Source organism: Chlorocebus sabaeus, chromosome 10 (assembly GCF_047675955.1).
Source record: "Chlorocebus sabaeus isolate Y175 chromosome 10, mChlSab1.0.hap1, whole genome shotgun sequence".
NCBI classification, from domain to species: domain Eukaryota; kingdom Metazoa; phylum Chordata; class Mammalia; order Primates; family Cercopithecidae; genus Chlorocebus; species Chlorocebus sabaeus.
In genome coordinates, this window is record NC_132913.1 from 104,922,161 (window position 1) to 104,946,314 (window position 24,154).

A 24,154-nucleotide genomic window follows, 5' to 3' on the forward strand; every position below is an offset into this window, starting at 1 on the left:
AGCCTCTCCCTTTGCAGTCTCAGTTCCTAAACTCTGCTAACGTCACTTCCTGTCTCACTCACTTTAGCCCTAGTTAGAAATATCTTTCTGATAATCTAAGGCTTGTCTCACCCATTTGCCCTTTTTGCTCTGGCAACACCTTTGGAGCAAGTGTCTCATATTAAGGTTCATCTCTTGACTTGCCTGGCGTAGATTCTGTTTTCCTGCCTGAAACTTAACCAACACAGCTACCATTTTATATGCACCTTTCTTAGCTTCTGCTACTCTGCTTAACAATGTTTGACATTAAAGAATCATTTGGCTCAACCAACTTCCTAAACAAGGAAGAGCTTGGACAGTGGTGTACTGGTAACTGATATTTAACAATTAGTTCTCCAAGAAAGAAAAACTTTGATTTATAGCATTTGCCAATTTCCGTGGTGCAAATACTTCCATCATGGCTGATTTCAAGCTACCAGCATAATGTCACTGAAAATGGATTTGGAAAGAGACACACAATAAATAAGCTGCTGCAGCCAGCTCATGGGATATCTGAGCAAGGACAACTGTATACTTTGAGGCAGGTGAACAGAGAAGGGTTTTGGGCAGAGTGCTGAGTTGCTCTAAATAAATTACAAAAGTTTTTGAGCATTCAGAGAGTAATGAGAAGCCCAGAAGAAAAAGGAAACAGCAGAGAGCCAAAAAGGAAAACAAGGGAAAAAAATATCAAATAGGAAGTTGGGGAGTCAAGTATTAAGAGCTGTGAGCTGTAGTTTTCCCCCAGAGGACTAAAGAATCAACAGTAAAAGATCTCCTTATCATTAATGCATTGGAGAACTGGAATTATTTGGGAGGGTGAATTGAAGAGCCAAGGGAATTGCCAAAAAAAAAACAGAACCACAAGTAGGTTAAAATGGATTGTAGAGTGGCATCGTCAGAAGGGGCCTCAGAGATCCTGCATTCAAACAGCATTATTTAACAGATGAGGAAACTGAGCCTCAAAAAGGCCAAGACCATCCTGGCGTATAATGGCAGAACCCCAGTCTAGAACGGGTTTCCTGACAAGGGCATTCATTCATTCAATAAATATTGCTTGGTGCTAGACATCTATTGTGAGCACCACAGACATGGTCCTTATCTTCAAGGACTTTACCATCCACTGGAAGAAAGAAGGATTGAATAGCTTATCATAGAATGTAATTGTTTCTTCACGTGATGAGTACTATGAAGCAAAAACAGAGGGCATTTTAATAGACCAAACACAAAGACCTAATTTAGACCAAGGGGTGCAGAAAAGCATCTCTCAGGAAGTCTGACCCTGAACTGGGAAAGGAATGAAGAACATGAATCCATCATGTAAAGACGAGGGAAAAGAGGGCTCCAGGTAAAGGGACTTCAGACACAGTGGCTCTGCTTCAGGGTTTGGTCCAAACAAATGCCTCTTGTGTAGTATATCTTCTCTTTCATCACTAAACACTCTGAAATTTGTTATATCCTCTAAGCCCTGAGTTATAAGCAAGATGATTAAACTTTGTCATAAGGTAGTATCTTGAATTTAGGTGCAAATATGAGTGTGTGACTAGCTGTTATCCATGTACTTTGGAGTGAAAACTGGTGGGTGCCTTGGGCCTGGGCAGTGCTGTACGGAACACTCAACTCCTGTCAGTGGGAGCCAGCAATGCACCCTGTAGATCCCAGGCCAAAGTGAAGCCCTTGGTTCCCTCTGTGGGCAAAACTGAGATAAAGGAATACATTCTCCAGGCCACGTCATTGTATTTTTACCTGCCAAAACCCATTGCTGATGTCCCTTGCCTTCCCCAACTGGTGGAAGTGGACAGCATACCCCGGGGAACCTGAAAATTCCTGAGCTATGGCCCATTCCCTTCGCCACCTGTGAGGCTGAATCTGAGCCATTTCTTTCCCCCGGGCTTCATAACCCCGTCTGCCAGCTACATTCCTCCCATCTTGATCTACGGAGGCTGGGAAGAGACATGAAAGCTTGCTTTTGCTCTCACATCAAGTAAGTCCATCAATTATGCTTTCTAATCTTTAATTCCACTATTTTATCATCAATTAACTGAAGCCAGGTTTATCTTCAATTTGTTATGACCTCTCCAGCCCTTAACTTTAGGCAAAGCGAACACCACCATAAACACCCCGAATGGACTTGCTACAAAAATTTGGGTAAATTTTATTTTTCTCATCTCTAAATTAAACGCATAAGGCCAACCTTTGCAGGGAAGTGGCTGTAAGGAAGAACAAATAACTTACTTGTAAAATTTCTGGAGCTCTTCCTGTAGCACCATCTGGAGAGCCCAGTGCTATAATCCCATGGATATGATTGTGAGGTCTTTTGAGAGGAGTGTCTTTTTTCAGGCAGCTAGAATTCCAGCCCACGAATATTTCATGGATTTGGCATGTTGACATCCCTTGGACTCAGTTTCTCTCCTTTGCGAAATAAGATAAATAATATGGTCTAATCAACTGGCACCATAAGAACAACTCTCAAAATAATTTTGTGCACTTTAGAAGGAAAGACATCAGTAACATTCAAGTTTTTTGGCATTTTTCTTTTCATATTGAATCACTCCAAAGTAAGGGTTTTAAAAAATCTAAGTGGGGAAATTAGCAAAGATATCCACACAAATCAGTGTGTTTCTTTTTGGCATATGGCATTACTATGCATTTTGATGTTAAGGATAAGCAATTTTCATCAGTAATTTTTACACGTGCTGAGTCTTTTCTCTGAGGCTCCTGGATTCAAGGGGCTGGATAGATGGGAATTCCTGCTGTCTCTGGAGAAGAGCTTATTTCCTTTCCCAGGCTTCCCAACCCCACCCAGGATCACTTGTCATTGAGATTAACCTTTGTGGAGAGGCACCCAGGAGTGCAACTCTCTGGGAGTGTGACAGCTTTTTCAGGATATCAGGAAGTGGAACGTGTGTGTGACCCAGGAGGGACACACATCTATGTTACAGAAGAAGGCTGAGGCTGCAAAACATGCCCCAGAAAGGAAGCGGATGTTATACCTTTGCTACCTCGCTGTTCTGAAACAGGAAGACATCCATCTGTCCTTCTGGGCATTCAACATTCCACCCACAAACTCCCCTCCTGGAGTCTCTCTCTGGTTCAGTGAATCATATGTTCCAGAAACCAGCCCTTCCCCCACCTCAACCCAGAGGACTTACTAGTTTTGATGTGAAAGGTATTGATTCAGGAGCTCTTGATGGCTGATGGCTCCCTGCTAAACCATTGATTTTTATTAAACGCCCTCCCCCTTAGTGCATTTGGCAGGTCCCAGAATTCTGTTTTCTTGTGTTCCTTTCCATTTCCTTCATTGTAAGCCCCTCCTCCATCAAATAAACCCTAACTTGGGTTTAAGACCTTCTTGGAAGATGATTCTATACCCTCCCTTTCTAGACCTCTGCAACCCTCACTCTCATTCAAATGAGAGAATCACTAAAGGGCTCCTTGTCCTTGCCCCCCAGCAGACCCTCATAAATCCACAGTGAGTTTTTTTTTTAATTAAAGCGTCCAAATAATTAATGATCAACTCCATTTGTGCCATTGAAAACCAAAATGTCACACGGTTGAAAAGACCCAACCAAATAATTCAGTGTACCCTATAAAGCTTTAAAAAAGCAGAGCCCAAGAGGCCTGCATGACTGGTTTCTGTGCTGTCTGAAAAGCTTGGTTGGGTTTTTGGGCACTTGATTGGATTCCAGGAATAATGTGCCCTGAGCACAAAGGGCTCTTTTGATGTGTCTGTGCCATAGCTCCTCCCCCTTTCCTCCTCACTTTACCTGGGATACACATTCTCCTTGTCTCCCAAGTTGGAAAAAATAACCCATGGAAGAGAGGAAAAAACAGCAGAGGGAAAATCAAGGGTGGAAGTGGGGAAAAATTCTGCAGTTCTTAGTCTGAGTTTGGTTACTAAAGTCTTGTTATTCCAGAAGGAATAGAAGAAGTGATGTTTATACAATGTCTGTGACCAGACAATGGGAAACCGTAATGATAAGATGTCTCTTGTTTGAATATGGTCGCTTGAGCTATAGGTAATGATGAGTCTTCAAGCGAAGACTTGCCAGTTTCAAAGAGTCGGAGGTATGGCAGGTTAGAAATCAACATGAATTCTAACATGAAACCCTAGAAATCAACATGAATTTAGATGCCTAATCCAGCCGAAGAATCTTATAGATAGTGAGTCCAGCCCATTGGTTTTCCATGGGTACCAGAATATTCAGGAAAGATGGAAAGAAAGAAGACAGAACCTCCATTGCTAGAATGTCCTTAAAAAGTGGCAGAGCAAACTAGAGGCCAGGATTGTATTAGCAATGGCCCTGAGAGATGAGGGGTGTGGGTCTAGCCCCAGCATATGGATGTCCAGATTGGCAGCAAACTGCAGTAAGCTGGTGCTAATTCAGGGCTATTTTTGTCTGTCTGGGCTAACTTGAAGAGGATGTTTTATCTTTCTAGCCTCATTCTCCTTATCTACATAAAGACGGACTTGTACTGTACCACCATCAGCTCTGAGATTCTATTTCAGAAATCTATTGCTACCCCAAAATTTGATGGCTGACAACAAGAATCTACTTATTTAGGTCTTTTTGGTTTTATCTCAATGATGTTTTATGGATATCTGTGTAGAGGTTTGTACATATATAGATTCATTAGTAGATTTATCCCAACTATATGTTTTTGATGTTACTGTAGATGGTATGCTTTTTAAATTTTATTTTTAAATTATTTGTTAAATATATTTATTTATATATGTATATAGAAATGTTGATTTATATACACCAGCAAATCATCAGCTCTGAGATTCTACTTCAGAACTCTATTGCTGCCCCTAAATTTAATTGATTTTTGTAAATTGAATTTGTATCTAGTAACTTCACTAAACTCACTTACTAATAATTTTTTATAGATTCTCTGTCTGTCTTCTCACCATCAATTCTCAGCTGGTGAGATCACAAGGAAGATGCTTGATATATCTTTTAGGTTTCTTAGGTTGTAAGCAACAGAAGTGACTCTGACTAACTTAGATATAAAGTAGAATCTATTTTAAGGCTATGGGATAGTTCTGTGAATCACAGAAAAAAAAAAAAAAGAACTGTTAGACCTCAGAAAATGAGAGGGCCTAGAATAGCATTCAGGCACAAATCAACTATCTCTATCAGGACGATCTCTGGACTTACCCTTGTGTAACTTCTCTTAAGATTCAAATTCCTCAAAGAGCAGATCTTGTTGGTCCTATTTATCTCCAGCCCTTGGCCACATTGCCAGTCAATTGAAAGGCCCACCAAAACCGCATGCAATGCCAGAAGAGTGCTACCCCAAAGGAAATTCAAGGTGTTGTTATGCAAAGGGAGAACTCATGCTGGAGACATAAAACAACACGAGCGCCATGTATGATATCTAATTAGAACTTTCTGCCCATCACTCATCAGGTGTACAGACTAGCACTTAAAGTTTCGGTGATAATAGTGGTGATGGAAAAGATTACAATCTCAGACAGCCCTATCTTCCTATCTAGCCATCAAAAGCACTTGGGTTCACTGTCAATGATCCATGTTATTCATTTATACATGAAAGTAGATCCTTCGCCTAGCTTGGCCTGCCTGGGCTTCAACCTACCTCCCTCTTTCCCATTAATACATTTTGCGCTGTTGAAATAGGCTTGATTAGTAATCAAATACATCTGTGTTCTATCTTGCTTTCTTGCCTCTATCTTCTGTCTCCTTTTAAGGGTGGTGGTGTGTTTACTTTGCTGCAGTTACTTTGGAATCAGAGACCTAGTATTTATCCTGATACAATCAGTAACGACATTGAATTCTCTCTGCTTGTTGAACTTTTTATACACTATGTGGGCTTGAGTACACATAGTGCATAAAAGATGTTTGTGGGTTTCCTAGGTGTTTTTAATCCATCAGAAAATGGATTGGGGTAATCACGATCAATTTTCCTAAGGAGGGAATTACAGTGAAAAAAAGTGAGGTTAAAAGGCTCTTATCTTTGCCATCACTCATCCCTACCTTTATTTATTGCCTTCTCTGGTTTTCATTAGCATGCTGACAACCAAAGCTATAGACATTTTCATCCACACTCTGACTGCTGCCCTGATTTCAGTTCCAAGTTATGAAACCTAATCTAAACCTTAGAGGGGAAACTACAAACTGTAACTTTAAATTTCAGTTTACAGAGTCCCCCAGGATGATTCCAGGAATTGAGTTGGGAGGGGTCCTGGGAATCAGAAACCTAACTACCATCTCCTTCCTCCCCTGAAAGGACCCGAGGACATTTGAAACAAAACTCATAAAAGACCATTTTCACAATATCCCAACTGAGAAAAATTGCAAGAGAACATCTCACTCAACCTCCTCCCTGCAATTGCTCCTAACTAATTCCAGATAGAAGGAGGTGGCTCTTAGTCTTCAAGATCACTTGAAGGGCATTTCACAATTCCCCATGGTCACCTGTTTCAAAATATAAGAACTGGATGCCAGGAAAATATTCCTCATATTCAAATACCAATTCTTTCTTCAATTCAGACCATTTGGATAATTAAAGTATAACATTTCAGAACTGGAAGGGGCTTTAAATACCATTTAGTCTAGGGGTTATGACTGGTAACCAAGGATTGAGACATATTTTACTAGGGCCACAGAAAGTTTAATTTTCGAACTTTTGTATTTGTTGCCAATGCTTAGATATTAAGATAGATCCTTTCCAAAAAAAAAAAAAAAAAAAAAAAATCCAGATATCTGGAATCTCTAGAAAACACAAAAGATCTGGAAATACAGTGGTCCTCATTCCCACGGCAGCAATTGGAGTTGGGTGCTTCTCTTTGGATTGGGGTTGTATGGAGAAAATAAACTCTAGTTTATCATAGAACACACTAGATTTGCTTATCTCATTTACCCTAAATGATTAACTTTTATCAGCATCTAAGTTTTTAATCCCTGATTTTTGGGGACATGAACACTGAGAACCAGAAAAATGATCTAACTGAAGTGACCAGCTGTGCAGGTGCGACAAGAGCTAGAACCCAGGGCTCATGCCTCCTAGGCCAATGATCATCCACTACAGAGCACTGCTTTCAGGCTCTTACTATGCCAACCTGGGGCAACTGAACAAGAAAATTAAACAGGGCAGGGAGTTGACATAATAAAAGTTAAAACCTACGATTTCCATATGCCCTGTGATCTTCTGTAATCCTTGGGTCAGCTCAGCAGTAAGGTGATAAAAATGTCCCCTATGGAACCTTAAAGAAGACAATTGGTTCATACCCAGTTTATTGTGAAGGAAAGGTTCAGTGAGAAGACTAGAAGACACAAGTCCATTTATATGATGGGGTGTATATGAGTGGTTTGTTTAAGGAGTAGTTCTCAGTGCTTTAATCAAGAGGGTACTATGCCCATTCTCAACTCCAAGATGTAGTCCAAAAACCAAAAAAAAAAAAAAAAAACCCAAAAACACAGACTTATAGAGAATATGAGGGCATAGAGGGAATTCTGTCTATCAAAAAATTAAAAAATAATGATTTCAATCTACGTGTCTGTTTACAAAAGCTACTAAAATCAAAGGTCAATTTGGTAAAAATGAAAATTTAATAGTATATTTATCAGAAAATTATTCAGACTAGTTAATTAGTCCTATGCAGACACAATATAAAACAGTCTTTTAGACTCTGAAGAGGGAGAGATCAGTGAGCAGAGTACAAATTCTATGTTAATAATCTCTTGGCACAAGAAAGAAAAAAGTAGGTGAAACATTGAGGCAACATTTACAGCCTCAAAGTACCTGATCACTTTGGTGAGTTCAGGCTCTGAATGGGCTAGTTATCATGTGGTCCAAACAACTGAAGAATTAAGTACATCACTAACAACCACTAGTTGTTTCAGCCAAGTACAGAAACCTTTGAAATGGTTTCTGGCTGTGAATGTGGCTCAATATAGAAAAAAAGTGGCCAAAAGAGCCTTTCAGATTTCTTTCCTGTAGCCCTTCACTCATAACCAAGGAGGGCTGGAGAAACAGCACTTCTTTCTAAGAGCAGAGACATAATTTGAGTTTGAGATATTCATGTTTAGTTGGAGTTTGAAGGAATTTAAATGGTTTATTACCACCAAGGAGACACTTGCAGTTGGCATTCATGTGGAGAGCAGATTTTGCTAGTTGGAAAATTTGTGAGAAAAGACTTAGTCAAGAGATATCTCTCATGGCCAACTTATTCTTAATAAGCTTGATGGCATTTGAGGGTTATAAAAAATTGATTAACATCCCTTCCTTCCCAGAGCTCACTAGCCAGGAGGGGCTGCCTTTACCACTTGACCATTTCCTCTTCTCTCCCAAAACTTCCTCCTTTAGAATATCAGAACTAAATTAAAAGACCATCTGGAAGGGTTAATCCAGAATCCAGTGGTTTGAATAAAATCATGTATGTAGACACTCTCCCTTTTGATATTGGTTAGATCCCAGAAAGGCTTTCTAGGTGGAGAATTTCTTCCCCCTAATGATGATGAAGACTTTTCTAAAAAAAGAAGAGGAATCCCATATTAGAAAACACAAAATAAAATGGGAACACAAAATAAAATGCAGATCCATGGGGAAAATGATACATGTTGAGATAACTGGTTATTAATATGCAAAAACATTCTAATTAGATCCCTACATCTAATTAGTACAAAATTGTATTTAATGTTGATTAAATGCATAGACATCAAAGAAAACTTAGAACCTTTTAGAGGAAATTTTAGAATATCTTTAAAACCTTCAAGTCGAAAATAATTTTTAATCTATGACAAATACAAACATGAAAAAGCAACAACTTTAAAGAGGCTTGATAAATTTACCTATGTTAAAATAAATACAAAACTTATATACAACAAAAGATACTATGAACAAGTGAAAAAGATAAGCAATATAGTAGCAGAGGAAATTTGCAAACATGTAACCTGTGAAGATCTGTATTTAGAATACAAACAGGACTCCAAGAATTAACAAGTGGAAAACAACCATCAAAAGCTCTAACATTCATGTAACTGGAATTCCAGAAGGAAAAAAGAAAGACGTTAGGGCAAAAAAAATTTTTTCGAAGAAATGATGACCAAAAATGTTTCCAAATTTGGTGAAAGACATATTCAAGCAGCTCAGCAGCCCCCAATCATAAATTTTATAAATTCAAAGAAAGCCCTGCCTAGACACGTTGTAACCAAACTGCTGGAGATTATGAATAAAGAACAAATCTTAAAGCAGTTAAGAAAAATAATACATTACATACAGAAGAGCAAAGATTCAAATGACAGTGGATTCTCATCAGGAACCATGGAGGCGAGAAGACAGTGGAACAATATTTTTAAAGTGCTGAAAATAAATAAATAAACAAAACTATCAACCTGAAATTTTGTATCTACCTAAAATATTCTCAGGAATGAAAATAAAATAAAAATATTTTCAGATAAAGAAAGTCTAAGAATTCATTGCTAGCAGCCTGTGCTACAAAAAAAATGCTGAAGGAGTTTCTTTAGACTGTAAGAACAAGATACTAGAGTAAAACTTGCATCTTTAGGAAAGAATAAAGTATCAAAAATGGTAAATACCTGGTGTATAAGTCATGGTTCAACCAGAGGAGTATTTATGCGGTCATGCACTGTATAATGATGTTTTGCTCAATGACAGATGCATACACGATGGTGCTCCCACAAAATTATGATGGAGCATATATAGAAATCTGATATATGGCACTTGATATTGGCATTGTAGATCAAGTAGAGGAAATTATTGGTATTCAGTAATCATGCTGGGATATTTGGTTTTCCATTTGGAAAACTACATATACATTTATATATTATATATTTATATTTATATACATATATATTATATTTTTATTATATTTATAATATAATTATTATATGTAATATGCCATCTAGGTATATATATAATATATACCATCTAGGTTTGTGTAAATATGCTTTATGATGTTTGTACAGTGACAAAATCACCTAAGGATACATTTGCCAAGACTATCCCCATCCTGAAACGGCAAATGACTGTATGTATGTGTGTGTTAGAGACAGAAAAGCATATATAGAGATGCATACACAGAGGGGCAGGGGAGTTGTGGGGAGAAGATTATTACAGAGAATTGGCTTATGCAATTATGGAGTCTGTCTAGGGCAAGTGGCCCAAAAGAGAAGATGAATAGACTGAACCCCACAGGTAGAAGTCTCTGGGCTCAGGGAAAGCCTAGACCCTCTTTTAAAGGTTTCACACAAGATAATATCCTTTTTAACTAATTTAAGGTCAAACAGTAATGACTGGGGGCTTTAACTGCATCTACAAAATTTCTTCACATCAGCATCTAAATCAATGTTTGACTGAATAACTGGAATGGTAGCTTAGCCTAGCCAAGCTTACATATCAAAAAGCTATTATATCTGAGTAAATATAAAAACACTACTTTCTTTCCTTTTAAGCTCTTTAAAATACTTATATTTGCTTACACTAAAAGTGTTAATATTGGTGGAATTTTTATGAGACATACGTAATATAAAATATGTTGACTATAGAATAAAGGGACTAACAGTGTTGGGTTTACATCAGTGGTAATATTAACTTTTAGCTGACCTATGATAGGTGATAGATAGATAGATAGATAGATAGATAGATAGATAGATAGAACAACCATTAAGATATTTATAATAATTCACAGCTTTAAGCCAATATAAATTAAAATAGAATACTAAACATTTTCAAATAATCCAAAGTAAAGCAGGAAAAAGGGAACAGAGGAACCAAAAAGAAATAGTAATATAATAATATAGTGCACCTAAATTTAACCATATCAGTAATTACATTAAATGTTAGTGGTCAAAGCATTTAAAGGAAGATATTGTCAGAGTAGATTTTAAAAACTTAGACTCTAGCATGTTGCCAACAAGAGACATACTTTAAACACAAAGATACATGTAGTTTGAAAGTAAATGGATAATGGTAAAGATATACCATGCAAACAGCAAGCTTAAGAAGACTCGAGTGACTATATTAACAACAAATGAAAAGAGTAGACTTCATGACAAAGCACACAACCAGGAATAAAAATTTTAAAAGGGACAATGCACCGAGAAGACCGTAATTATAAATATGTTTGTATCTCATAGCAGAACCTCATGAATCAACATTCAATACAATTAGAAAAAAAAAAAAAAAACTATAATCTTAGCAGATTTTAACACTCCTCTCTCAGCAATTGATAGAATAACCAGACAAAACATCAGTAGAGACACGGAAGATCTGAACATCACTGTCAACCACCCTGATCTGATTAACATTATAATAGAACTCTACATCCACCTGCAAAATATCCGTTATTTTCGAGCACGCATGGTACATTCACCAAGATAGACCATATACTGCACTGCAAAACACTTGTCAATATGTTCAAAAGAACAGAAATCATGTAAAGTGTTTTCTGTAATCATAAGAGAATTAATCAGTAATAACATATCTAGGAAAATCCGTATCTTGGAAAATTATTTAAAAGTATGTCATTTGGAATGTCATTTCCAATTATTTGGAAATTAAATGACATACTTTTAAATAACTTATGGATCACAGTCAAAATCACAAGCAAAATTTAAAAATGTTTTGAACTGAATGAGGGAGAAAATACGATATCAAAATTTGTAAGATGCAACTTAAGCAGTGCTTAAACGGAAACTTGCAGCTTTAAATGCAAAAGAAGAAAGGCCTAAAAACAACAGCCTATGATTCTGCCTTAAGAAGTTAAAAAGAGATCAAAATAAGTAGAAAGAAGAAAATGAAGATAAGAGTAAAAATAACTCAATGAAATTGAAAATAGATACCTAATAGTGAAAATTAGCAAAGCCAAAAGCTGGCTCCTTGAAAAAAAAAAATTGACAAACTCTTAGTTATACTGATAAAATAAAAAAAAGAAAAAAAAGAAAAGAAAGAGAAAAAAAGAATACATCACTAATGACAGAAATAAAAAAATATGTTATTACCACAGATCCTACAGATTTTAAAAGGATAATAAGTAAGTTTTGGAACAACTATATTACCATATTTTATAGCTTAGATGAAAGGGATAAATTTCTTGAAAAATGCAACTTACCCAAGTTGGCATGAAAAGAAACAAAATCTGAATTGTCATTTTTGAAATAAGAAAATTTACTGCATTATCAAAAAGCTTTCCTGAAAGAAAAACAGTAGACAAGTGGCAAAATATATTAATGTGCAATTCACAAAAGAAGAAACTTGAATGGTTCCTAATTCCATGCAAAGATGCTTGACCTCAGTAATAATTAGAAAAACGTAAATAAAACTACACAGAAAACATTTCACACTAAGCAGGTAAAAAATAAAAGCCTGACAACAAGAAGTAATAGCAAGAATGTAAGAAAAACAAAACTCATAAACTTCTGGTAGACATGTAAATTGGTACAACCACTATAGAGGGCAATTTGGCAACATCTAATAAAGTTTATCAGGCAGATATCCCATAACCCAGAAACTCCCACTCCCCACGCATGTACAGAGGAAACGTGTATAAGGATGTGCATGGAAGCATTGCTTGTAATCGAAAATGCTGGAAACAAACTAAACATCCATCAAGAGGAAAACTGATAAAAGTATGTTTTCATCTATTCACACGTGGAATTTTAAACATAAGACTAAAGATATATGTTCAATTTAAATACAAAACATTAAGCAAAAAACCAAGTTGCAGAAGGATACACAATTATACCATTTATTTAACCACTTAATATATGAAAACAATGCTACATAATTTTAAGGATACATAGACAAGAGAAGGATACAAGACAGACAAGAGAATAAAACTCAAAATCAATCACTGTTGTCCCTACTGAGAAATAGGAGAATGGGATGACAGATGGATACAGGGGATTTAAACCATACCATATTTGTAATGTTTACTTTTAGGCTGGTTGGCACATACAAAGGTATTCGTTAGCGTACTCATTGCACCTTTATGCATGCCTGAAATATTCTGTAGTTTAAAAAATTAGAAAGGAACTGGAGTCCGAAATATGGCTGCTTGGCAAAAGATGGAGGCTTCAGTCATAATGAGGAATCAGACGCCCTTGCTGGATGCCCTCAACTGTTTTGACTTCTGGAGGGGCGGGCCGTGATTACAGCTGCGATTAGGTGACTCACCATAATTATGTTTTGTTGAAATTGAATTTATTGAAGCATGAATCATTCTGCCCAAGTCCTACCTAATTGCTCCAACACTGTGGATGGGAAGGATGGCGGAGGAGTTTTCCTTGGAGGTCATTATAGAATGAATGTGCTTGTGCACGTGCGTGCATCCCCGCACACAGTCGGCCACACTCACCTTACAGAAAGCTAGCAGTGCGGCCCCATCCTTTGTGATCACATGAGGTTGCTAGGCAATCTTTACTTGTTTAGCTGTGGTTTCTTCTGTCTCCTACCCCCTACTCTTTATGAGCAACTCACTATTTGGCCGTTTGGCTCCCTGGGGGTCTCTGTGCCTCAGACCGCAGGCCCCTCTGAGAGTTGTTGATGCCTCAGAGCGGCTGACTTGCAGATTGCATCCATATTCCCCCAGCTCAGACCTCCCGCCACCGCTCAGCAGGCAACTTAGGGATGCCCTCAGAGCTGTGTGCCTGCTGCAGAGCTGTAATTTACATCAACTTGGGAGCTCTGACGAGGCAAAGAGCAACCTCAGAGGGTGGTGGGAACCACTGGCACTCCTGCTCTGTGGCTCATGTACAGGGAGGAGACGGGGATGGTGGACTGTGAGAGTCTGTGACTCACTTGCAGTCTCACACAGGGAAAGAGCTCCAAGCCTTTCTCCTCTCCTTTCCCTAGAATGTGAAGATGGAGAGACCCACTGTTTATCTTCGCGTGATACAAACTGAACAAACAAAATGAACTGTTCCTTCAACAGGTTGACTGTAAGCTAATCATGATTTTAAAAAACTGTTTTCCTACCCCAAGATAGGTAGCAGAGGCAAACTTCATGGTCATAATAGCAATGACAGCAAACACTTTTACACCATCTACCACTTGCAGGCACTGTTCTAACCACTTTACACGTTTTAACACATTTAATCTTGACAGCTTCATGGGGTAGTGTCTTTACTAGCCACACTTTGCAGGTGAGGAAACTGAGGCACAGGGAGTTTAAGCAACTTACTAATAAATGAGGAGGTTGTCTAGCCCCCAGACTCTGCTTTTAACCAGTCCCCTATACGGTCTGCACATGACAAGCTTGGTGCTGAGTGCTTTACAAAATCATCTGACTCGCTCTCATTTGACAGATGAGAAAACTAAGGCTGAGAGTTGCAAAGTAACTCGCAAAGATTACACAAATAATAAGTAGCACAACCAGGATCTGGAGCTAATTGGCCTGATTGCACATCTATCCCATCTACCCCTTTCATTTCCAATGACATGCCAGGTGTGGAAACCCCAGCAGATGAGGAATACACAAGGCAGAGTAGTCATGAGCCACAGCTGATAGCACAGTAAAGCTGTATTCCAACCAGTAACCCTTTAGCTGGTGCTCCCAGCGGGCTCCGGGGCTTCCTCATCTGCCTCTAATTCAGACACAGATTTGGTCTTTTTCTGATGACTCCATCTTCTTCTGAAGTTCCAATTCCGTTGTTAAACACAGTAGTGGAACTGGCATTTAAAAAATCCATTGACTTATTTTTAAAAACTTTTAATCTCTACTCATTAGAGTCAACTGATAAATAGTAAATACTCCAGGGAAAAGGTAACATTTTAAACTCATATTGACAAACTTTTGGGTGGTGGTAACTGACAAGGACCTCTGGGTATGGACGCACAATAGGGATGTGAAGAGTCAAAGAGGAAGTGAGGAATAAAGCTTCACTAACTCACTCACTGCCCAGTCGTCCCAGGGATAAGTCTGGGCTCCTGTCCATTGTCTTCTGGTTTCTTCCCTCTAAAACACCACAGACTCAAAGGTGGCAGATCAGAGCAACTCTAGAGACCCTTGCAGATAAGTCAGAGTGTCAAGGGCTCAAGGGCCAGTTCAATCCTTTCATTTTATAGACCAAGAAACCAAGACCTCAATTGCTACATGATTTGTCTATGGTTATACAGTTGAACGGTATGTAAACCAATAATAAAACTCAGAAGTAATGGTCTTGAAAAAAATAAGCAGCCCTAAGCCACTGTTGGAATTTTCACATGTCCAGTTCTCTGATTTTCTCTCTTCTTGAAAAGCTCATTATTCTTCAGAAGCACCACAGAATGTCCTTTACACAAAAGAGTAGAAGTGTTATGTGGTTGAGAAACAGGGTTTGGACTCATACACTCCACACTCCAGCTCCAACTCTTGACATTCATAGCCTGTGTTATCTTGGGGAAGTCACGAGTTTCAGACCCTCAACTTCCTCAACTGTCAAACAGAAAAATCTTAAAACCTTTCTTATAGACTTGTTTCACTCATGAGTTAAATGATCATATTTGAAAGCACCTGATACAGCTTCTGGTACATTTTTGGGGCTTAATGAATGCTTTGTCATTGCACTTTGATCAGAGGAGGAATATTTGGGAACCTTGAGGAACTTAGTTTGATTTTCTATCCCAATGGACCACCAAGCCCTTGCCTTAAAAAAAAAAAAAAATCCCTAACATTTTTATAATTGAGTCATCTATTCCTGTTACCTTTTCTTTTTTCCAACCTTTTAGTTTGGCATCATTCCCCAGCCTAACAAATTTATTGCCTATTTTATCATTCAGAATAGAGATGATGGTAGCAATCACTTTTCACCTCTGAGTTTTATGGACACTCACTTATCACACTCCAGCTTTGGCCTCTCCCAGGTGGACACCTATTCATTGGAAAGCAACATGTGGAGTGAGCTGTGTAGACACCTGTACATCTACCAAAGACCTCTGGGATTCTATTTCTCTCATGCTATTAGTCACAGTACTTGATGCTCTGGTGCTTACCTGCTTCTTAAAAGTTATGCCATCCTAACTTCCACCATTGGTCTTTTCCAGTTATCCTCTCTTTTCGCTAATGTCCCTGATTTCTTCAGTTCTTGTTCTTTCTTCGCCCCTTAGCCACAGTGTCACTCGAGTTCAATACATATCCATCTGCATTAATTTCTGTGACTAGAACAGTGGCAATCCCAACCCATTTTCCCCTCTTTGGAGAGAGACATGGGAAGAAAAAAAAAAGAAAATTCCTTCTCATCAAGGAATTTAATCAGGTCTTATTTAAGTAGTCCTCTTAAAGCTATGGCTGAGCCTTTGGCCTACAAAGTAAAGCTTAGACCTTAATATTAACAGCAAAGAAATATCCTCAAACACCCTCTATATATAGAAGATTTTATGAAAATCTGAGGGAGAAGCAGGCCTCATATAAATTTTTTGTCATTAAATTTTAAAAGAAGCATACTTCTTTATTAATTTTTTTAAAGAAGCATACTTCATGTTTCAATGAATAGATGGAAGTTAAAAGGAAATCGCAAGAAACAGAAGGGAGTAACATTCCAAGGGAGGCAGAAACATAGAGATAAAGGTAGCCATAAAAATGTAATTTTCTGAGATTTTATCTACAGTACCCTAATTATAGCAAGAGAGTTGTACTATTCTTAAAAAGCAAAATATAGATTTAGGCTACTTCATCTATGTATAGGACTTAAATTACAACAATGTTTAAACTAGGACCAATATTTATACAATTCCAAAATAAATCTGTGGAATTGATAGTATTCTTCAAGACATCCTCTGTCTATCATCATCTCACCTCCTTTCTCCATCTCCTGCAATGACACCTCAATTTACTCGGTTGCAGGCATAAACTTGAAAGCATCTTCTCCCTCCTTTTGCCCCATATTCCTCATAGCTAAACTCTGCCAACACCACAGGGAGTGGGCAAGAATGACCACAGTAGATTCAGATGTAATCAGTTTGTTGCCTGTAACACACCATATTTAGCCTGTCAATCCACCTGAAAAAGGAACAATAAATTCCCATTCTTACTTTTCATCACCCAAATTAGCCCAAACAAATTAGATTGGTGGAACCACTTGTTCCCATCTGGTTTCCATAGGACATGTAGACTCAGAAAAGTTTTCTTTTTTTGTTGTTTGTTTTTGTTTTTAAATTTAAGTTCGGGGGTACATGTACAGGTTTGTTACATAGGTAAGCTTATATCATGGGGATTTGTTGTACAGATTATTTCATCACCCAAGTATTAAGTCTAGTACCCATTAGTTATTTTTCTTGATCCTCTTCCTCCTCCCACCCTCCACTCACCCTCAATCCGAGAAGGTGGGAACCATTGGATGCCCATAAGCCTTCTGATCCTTACATAATAAACTACTTGGGGCTGTCTTTTCTTTAGATCTCAAAAACCACAATAAGGAACTATTTTCAGCAGCTTTTGTCAGGGGAGCAAGATGGGAGTTTGATAGACCCCAATATGTGTTGTTCCCCTCTGTGTCTATGTGTTCTTCTTATCATTTAGTTCTCATTTATAAGTGAGAACATGTGGTATTTGGTTTTCTGTTCCTGCATTAGTTTGCTAAGGATAATGGCTTCCAGCTCCATCCATGTCCCTGCAAAGGACATGATCTGGTTCTTTTCTATGGCTGCATAATATTCCATGGTGTATTAATATAGGTACCACAATTTCTTCATCCAGTTTATCATTGATGGGCATTTAAGTTGATTCCATGTCACAAAGATTCCCTAAGATTCCATCTTTCCTTTAGTTTCATAGCCTATTTTGCCAATTTCTCCCATTCCTCCTTTCTTCCATTTCTTTACCCCTAGATGTCCAAAGCAGCCTCCTGACTTATATTCTTGCTCCCCTCTCTTTCCCTCTCTTTAGCCTAATTCATTTAGATTCCAGAGAAACTGAGCCACATTTCCACCATTTGTTGGTCTCAACTAAAATCAACAATTTGTCATTAATATGCTATCACATATAAACAGGCAACAAAGTAAATGATTTTGACCTAAATATTTGAGACATTGGCTCTTGGTAAATACAAAATCTCCTTCATGTCATGAGGACATGTATTTGAGCAGACATTGGGTAAGGGGTTGAGGAAGCCTGGGGAAAGACCACTATACCTCCATCACTACACCATCTGAGAATTTAGAATCATCTGTATCAGAGACTACATAGTCTAAAACTTAAATTGCAGAAGATATAACATCACTTTCTGTGCACCTATCAGTGTGCATATGTAGACAATCACTTCCAGAAAGAGGGGGGACTGGGCAGCTAGCTGGATGCACTGGGACATATTGAACCATTTTTTGAATGTTTGGGGCTTGGCAAATAAATACATTGTGCCCCAAGCACCCTTTTCCCTTCACTTAAAACCCATGTGTATTGGAAAGGAAATTTAATTCTTATGTTTCTGATTTGCCCACATTTAACCCATCAAAATCCAACTCGGTGGGAACCATTGGATGCCCATAAGCCTTCTGAACCTTGTGTAATAAACCACTTGGAGCTGTCTTTTCTTTGGATCTCAGAAACCACAATGAGGAACTATTTTCAGTGGCTTTAGTCAGGGGAACAAGATGGGAGTTTGATTTTGCCCTCAGATTTCACCACAGCCAACAAATTCTAACTTTGTGCAGATGCATTTCCATGCCTTGTATTTACTTCTTGCCAATAACCTGAGGTCTAGTAACCACTGTTTTTGTGAAAGTCAACCAATATGGACTGATATTCAACTCCAAAACGTGCTGAGCACTGTGCGGGTCTCTGGCACTGGGTCTCAATGTCCTCACCGGTGTTATGCAACTCACTTACCTGAACCTTTGAGTCTTCCCTCTGCACAGTCTAATTGTACAGGAGATACTGTTCATTCATAAAGGTTAGTTGATTAGGATGAAAATATTAAAAAAAAAAAAATAAGGAAATAAGATCCTGTAAATGGGCTGGGTGTGGTGGCTCATGCCTGTAATCCCAGCATTTTGGGAGGCTGAGGTGGGCAGATCATTTGAGTCTAGGAGTTTGAGACTAGCCTGGGCAACATAGCAAGACCCCATCTCTAAATAAATAAATAAATAAATAAATAAATAAATAAATTTTTCAGCTGAAAATAAATTTACAATAAATAAATATAGAAGGTTCTATAAATGCAAAAATATCCTTATAACCTATACACTGACAACATGGATTATAGGAACATTTGCAGAATATGACTGAAGTTCACACCATTTCTATACCCACCCAGATGTGTGTCTTTAGACTAATTCAAACCTAATGTGGAAATTGAGATTGTGTTTGGCCAACTTAATTACCCACATCAGTCAGAGGAAGATGAAAGAAAAGTCATAACTAATATGCAAGCAATTATTATCCAAATTTGGCTTTTTATTTCTAAGAATCATAGGTAAATTCAAACATTTAATCCCTCTCTGCTTGGGCCTGTTTCACCAACATGTGGGAAAAAGAGGCAGAAAACAATTTATTTCTAGGCCACTTCCCACTGGTTTCTTGCTGAACTGGATACATGGCAGGAGAAGAAGCCAGGTGGTCTGACCTGTTCACAAGTAATCAGGAGCTAGCTGTTCTTCCTGCAGCAGAAGCCAGAGCTTGGAATTTCCTGACCCATGCCCACCACATTCTCAATATGGTGTTTCCTTAAGATCCAAGTGCTCATACATATCATTCCTGGAGTTCACATTTCTCCCTGGCCTGTCAAGGCACACTGTGTCTTTCTTCCTGAGTCCTACAACAACATATGAAGGGGAAAATATGGCTGTAAAGGTCTTTTTCCACCTTTCCATCCAGACCATGGTGATATTTATGCCCCTTCATTTCATCCAGAACCCAACTCTGGGACACGTGGCTATGAAACCTTCCCTCATTTTAAGACTTGTGAAAGTACAATTTCCAGCAGAACAGTGGTTTTTATTGTTTTTCCCTGGTTTCTGAGCAATTTAGACCATTTAAAGAGAAAGACCTGAAGTTTCTCTTGTCAATTCAGCCCAAAAATGGGGGGAAATGATCATCTGAAATCCAGAAAGAGAAAAAATATTAAAGAAGGAAATTCTTGACTCGAAAGAGATTATGTATCTGACTAGAAATAAAATGGGATGCAGTGAAGTTAAAAAACATGAATTCCTACCACATTATCACTAACATGAGCTGTTCATCCTGAATTGCCTCCAGCCAGGGAGCTGTGATAGGAAGGGTACTTAAGGCTTTGGAATCAGGTCTACCCAGGTTCAAATCACAGCTCTGCCTTTTCCTGCTTCTATCCCCTCATCGTTGTGAGTGTCAGCTGCAGAATAATGAAGTCATAATTTTGGAAACAAGACCTTTGTTTCTCATAAAGGGTTGTAGCCTGCAAGGTGGCCATTCTGACAGGCTGGGAAGTATAGCCTCCAGCCAGAAGCTGGAAGATGGCACTTTGGTGGGGGTAGGGGGAGGCATAAGACAGGAATTTATGCTCACCAGCTTGGCTAAGCATACATATTCAATAAGCTATAGGCAAAATCATGAATATTTATGAAAGGAAATAACATACACATGCTCAATTGAGCTCCATGCCTCTTCATGGGTGGCATGTTCCAAAAATGATGGTATTACTATTTACACTAGCAAAGACTTGGAACCAACCCAAATACCCATCAATGATAGATTTGATAAAGAAAAGGTGTCACATATACACCATGCAATATTATGCAGCTATAAAAAAGAATGATTTCATGTCCTTTGCAGGGACATGGATGAAGCTGGAAGCCATCATTCTTGGACAACTAAAACACGAACAGAAAACCAAACATTGAATGTTCTCACTTATAAGTGGGAGTTGAACAATGAGAACACATGGACACATTGAGGGGAACATCACACACCGGGGCGTGTTGGGGGGTGGGGGGGCCAGGGGAGGGGAGAGGGAGAGCATTAGGACCAATACCTAATACGTGCGGGGCTTAAAACCTAGATGACAGGTTGATAGGTACAGCAAACCACCATGGCACATGTATACCTATGCAACAAACCTATGTGTTCTGCACATGTATCCCAGAACTTAAAGCAAAATTTAAAAAAAAAAAAAAAAGATGGCATTAGAATGATCCAAAGGTGCAGTTTTTGACTCTCTAATGTCAAAAGGTAAAGCAGAGAACGTGTAAACTCTCACCGTGCACCCTCTGTTGATGCCAGAACCACTCGACGGTTGGTGGTCTCTTATTAGGAAGGAACACATTGTGAAACGGGTGAGTTATCATGTCAAAACTGAGAGACAGAGGGAGAGTCCTGTCATGGCCTCAGACAACTGGCTAAAGGTAATAAAGGACGGAGTCATCCCTTTCTTGTTTTCTAGAGCTGGTTGCTGCTTACTCTAGGAAAGAATTCTGGTTAAAGGTTAATAACAAAGGGGCATACTGGGACGTATCTGACCTCTCATCTTGTCATGGCTAGGAGCTCAGTTTTTAAGGTTTATCTGGGGTCCCCTAGGCCAAAAGGGAGTCTGTTCAGTCTTTTGAAGGACTTGGAATTTTATTTTTATTTCTCATGAGCAACAAGGCTTACGATCTATAAACCAGGGAGAATAATACCGTCTTTATAGGGTTGTCATGAAGATTGAATGAGCTATGAATTTAAAGTATCTGTTACAGAGTTGAAAGGTCGCAAATGATAGCTGTAAAGTATCTAGCCCACAAACCTTGCTGTTTTTCCTGGAATTTGCATTGGTCATACCTTCAAGTTAAAGATTGAAAGTTACTATTAAAAGTCAAATATGTGACCCAGAAGGAATAACAGCAATCTCTTTCAGTGATTATCATCTTGGTATATGTTAGTACCTAGCTGAGTTTTCTGATATGATAGGGGAATGAGATAGGTAGATTTTAATGACTAGAAGGGAAAAAAGCTTAGAGCATGGTATGCTGAGAAAGCAAATTCAAGTGGGCACAAACTGTCGACACTCCAGGAAGTGGGATGCCAAATAAGGGTGGGAAGCCAGAGGAAAGGAGAAGAGACTTTCTGCATGAGAAGAAATTTCATAATTTTGCCTGGGAGTCCAGGAAATGATTGCCACCACCAATTTATGCTTGCCTCACTAATACACCACCTCCCCCAGGCAAGTAACTTTGTCTTCATCTGCAAGTCTTCCTGGAGCCTCATTTCTTCATGAAGCTGCTCACAACAATGTACATGGTAGTGAGGCAGGAGAATAAGGTCTGGAGGCAGGGAACCAAAGACAAGACTGTTTCACGCCCACTTCCTAGAACTAAATTGAAAGGAAAACCCTAACTTTCCATGCCTAAGTAACAAAAGGACCAGAGGCTACTACTCCCTTTGGCCTTTTCCGCCCGGCAGATGGGAAACTGGCTGTCCACAACAAATCATACTGAGTGTGGGTAGAGTCTTCGTTTGCAGCTTTGTAACTTCACTCCAGTCTCTGAATGGTTGCTGTCCACAACCAGTCAGACTGATCGCAGGTGGAGTCTTCATATGCGAAGAAGTGTATAACTTTGTAACTTCACCCTAACCTCTGATTGGCTACTCTTTGCAACCAATCAGATGTTTGCATAGGGGTGTGACCTTTGTAACTTCACTTCAGCCTCCGGTTGGCTGCTTTCTGCAACCAGACAGACTGATTGTGGGCTACCACTTCATTGACATGAGGTGAGCATAAAGTGGTCAATGGGAAACTTCTAGGGGGTATTTGGACCCAAGAAGATTCTGTATCTGGGCCCTTGAACAGCACTTGGGTCCGCTCCCACACTGTGGAGTGTACTTTCGTTTTCAATAAATCCCTGCTTTCATTCTTTTTTTACTTCATTCTTTCTTTCCTTTGCTGGGCATTTTGTCCAATTATTTGTTCAAAACGCCAAGAACCTTGACAACTTGCAGTCACAACCCTCTACTGGTGACAGTAGGAGTAGAATGAATGAGGTCGGATGATCCGGGAACTCAGCGGGAGTTCTAGACATCTATGCCCAACAGACATCATTCTTAGCCCTCATGAACCAGGGTCTTTGTATTACTCTTGTGACAAACACAGAGCAATCGAGTTTCACTCAGAAACCTTAGACCGGTCACAAAATATAAAATGACTGCTTAAACCTCACTGCCTAAATGATGAACATTGTCATTGCACCTGCTTCAGCAGGACAGGGAGAGGAGGCAACGGAATTCTAGCAGCACAGGGAGATTAACGGGCTGGGATAAGTGATACCTTAGTGATTGTTTTCTGGAAACTGATACATTTGCAGACCACATGGAAGGTTCACCTGCCTCAAAACGTGCATAGTGCTCAATACCTCTGAGGATGGGAACACTTGTTAAAGACATTTACCTGCAGGTGTTTTAATACAGACACTGCCTGAAGTGATGTATAAAAGTTGATGAAAACAATAGACTAACCAAAAAGCTTAAAAGGAAAAGCTAGACAATGAGATGTCCGTAGGGCTTGGAAAACTCTAAATTATTCTTGGAAGTCTAGAAGGCCACACCTATGCATAGGGCAGTGCACATGCTCCGGAAAGATCCGAGAGGACCCTGTTTGACCTTGAGGTTCTGTGCAAGCAAGAAATAAATTGAACCAATACCCATATCTATCAGTTGATGACTGGGCAAACAAATTTGTAGTATACCCACACAATGGATTATTATTCATCCTTAAAAGTAATGAAGTACTGACACATACTACAACACGGATATACTTGAAAACATTGTGCTAATTAAAAGGAGAAAGAGGCCACACACACATTGTATGATCCATTTAGATGAACTGTTCAGAATAGGCAAATCCATCGAGACAGAAAGTATACCAGTTCATGGGGCTATGGAAAAGAGACAATTAGCAGTGACTGCTAAAAGGTTTAGGCTTCCTTTTTGGGATGATGAAAATGTTCTGGAATTGGACAATGGTGTTGGTTGTACAATTTTGTAAGTAGACTAAAAGCCCCTGAATTGTATACTTAAAAATGGTGGGTTTTGTACTATGGGAAATTTTATGTTATATAAATTACATCTCAAGTTCGAGTTGCTTAAAAAAAAAAAAAAAAATGCACCAGATGTGGTGGCTCATGCCTGTAATTCCAGTACTTTGGGAGGCCGAGGTGGGTGGATCTCCTGAGACCAGGAGTTTGAAACCAACCTGGCCAACATGGTGAAACCCCTTTGAAACTACTAAAACCC

The 24,154-nt window shown here is 38.8% G+C and overlaps 1 long non-coding RNA gene across 1 annotated transcript in view; it reads right to left on the reverse strand.

The window, feature by feature from the left end:
* LOC103217838 (uncharacterized) overlaps positions 1-24,154 on the reverse strand; it is a 487,886-nt gene that overhangs the window by 267,265 nt on the left and 196,467 nt on the right. Inside the window, exon 3 of the long non-coding RNA XR_005241432.2 lies at positions 2,251-2,427. This is a non-coding gene — a long non-coding RNA (uncharacterized lncRNA). The remainder of the gene's footprint in view (positions 1-2,250; positions 2,428-24,154) is intronic.